The following is a 1870-nucleotide window of genomic DNA, read 5'->3' on the forward strand; positions in this document are numbered from 1 at the left end:
CACACACAACACACACACACACACACACACAGACACACACACATCGTTCATTCCTTTTCTCTTTACCCGTGGGTGTTTGTGTGTGTCTGTGTGCGTGTGTGTATGTGTCTGAGTGCGTGTGTGTGTGTGTGTGTGTGTGTGTGTGTGTGTGTGTGTGTGTGTGTGTGAGATGAATCAGCTCCCAGGTGAGTTACAGGAACATATGTCAGACCGACACCATCCATACTTGGCTGCTCTCCAGCTTCCTGAGAAGCTCTTTGGTAGATGCAGTTGAGGACCCTATAAACAGAGTCAACCAGAGTGGAAGGCCCCACACACACACACACTGACGCACAGACACACTCACGCATGCATGCAGGCACTCACACACACACGCACGCACGCACCGACACACACAAAACACAAAAACACACATGCAGCCATCTGCACACACACACACACACACACACACACACACACACACACACACACACACACACACACACACACACACACACACACACACACACACACACACACACACACACACACACACACACACATGCATGCGTACACAAAAACACGGCCATATGCACACTGTAACGGTGCGGCTGCCCGTTACCACAGGCAATGGACACAAACAGGACTGACACCGGGATTTACAAGTACCCTTTTATTAAACACACACAGAACATTCAAACACTTTCATGACGCCACCTGCAACACACAAAAAAACATACGTTATGAGGAAGCCGGTCATGAGACACGGCACAAACAAGGACATCGTAAAAACACTCACGTTACGGTTGCGCTGGCTTCCGGGTGCCGGGGGCTGCGGGAGGACCCGACGTGAAGTCCGGAAGAACATTTGTGCGGTGTGGGGGTGACGTCAGACGGGCGAGACCAAGTGTGTGGGAAGAGAGGGGTGTGTTGGGGTACTTGGGGAATATTTAAGGTGTCAGGGAAGTAGGGGGTAAGGATGGGGTTTAGACAAATAGGTCTGTAGTAAGGTGTGTAACTAGGGGTGGGGATAGGTCAATCAGAAATGTGTAGGGGAGGGTTAATTGAATTAAGAGTGGGATGGGTCGGGCCAGGTAGGATATATTCAGGTCCAAATCATGTAGGAGGGGCAGAAGGGTCTGAGGTGAGCGGTCGACAACACCTGGCCCTTAGACCAGCCAAGGGCTTAATTAGTGCCGAGGGGGGAGACGGTTGTTCTTGGATTATTGAATGTTTAGATTGTCGAAAGTTATTTTGAATTATTGATTTCGGTTTTTGTTCATTCATTTTTGCCTCCTGTTGGACAATTTTTGTACCTGAATAAATTCAGGCCAACGGCCTTGCTCACATCCCACCACTGCCTCCAATCCTTCACCGCCGCAAGGCCAGCCTGGTAACACACACACACACACACAAACACACAACACTGCACAACTGATTGAAATTGCTGAAGTTTTAACTCCATGTCAGTGGAGAAATTCCTCCCTCTCATTAACCATCTCTCCTTTCATCTGCGAAGCACAGATTTTTGCCACTGTATCTGTCATCTCTCATTCAAATCAGCGGGCTACCTCTCTCTCTCCCCCCCTCCTCTCTGCCTCGTTCACTCCGCCACTCCATCTTTGACATGATGAGTGTGTGTCGCCCTGGTTGCTTCGGCCTAGCGAACCCTCTGCCTCTCAATGGGTCTGTCTGAGCGCTACCTCTCTCTCTCTCTCTCTCTCTCCCTCTCTCTCTCTCCCTCTCGCTCTCTCTCTCTCTCTCTCTCTCTCTCTCTCTCTCTCTCTCTCTCTCTCTCTCTCTCTCTCTCTCTCTCTCTCTCTCTCTCTCTCTCTCTCTCTCTCTCGTGTTCTCTAGCTCTTTCTCTGCTTCACAGAAAACGTGCATTGAT

The 1870-nt window shown here is 50.0% G+C and overlaps 1 long non-coding RNA gene across 1 annotated transcript; it reads right to left on the reverse strand.

Annotated features, from left to right (window-relative positions):
• Nucleotides 1-637: 637 nt before the first annotated feature.
• On the reverse strand, nt 638-1152 carry LOC132459035 (uncharacterized). The gene is made up of 2 exons (XR_009526090.1): nt 779-1152; nt 638-696 (listed from the first exon to the last, which is right to left on the reverse strand). It is a non-coding gene; the product is annotated as an uncharacterized LOC132459035 (long non-coding RNA).
• Between the last annotated feature and the right edge of the window lie 718 nt (nt 1153-1870).

Source organism: Gadus macrocephalus, chromosome 6 (genome assembly GCF_031168955.1).
Source record: "Gadus macrocephalus chromosome 6, ASM3116895v1".
NCBI lineage: Eukaryota > Metazoa > Chordata > Actinopteri > Gadiformes > Gadidae > Gadus > Gadus macrocephalus.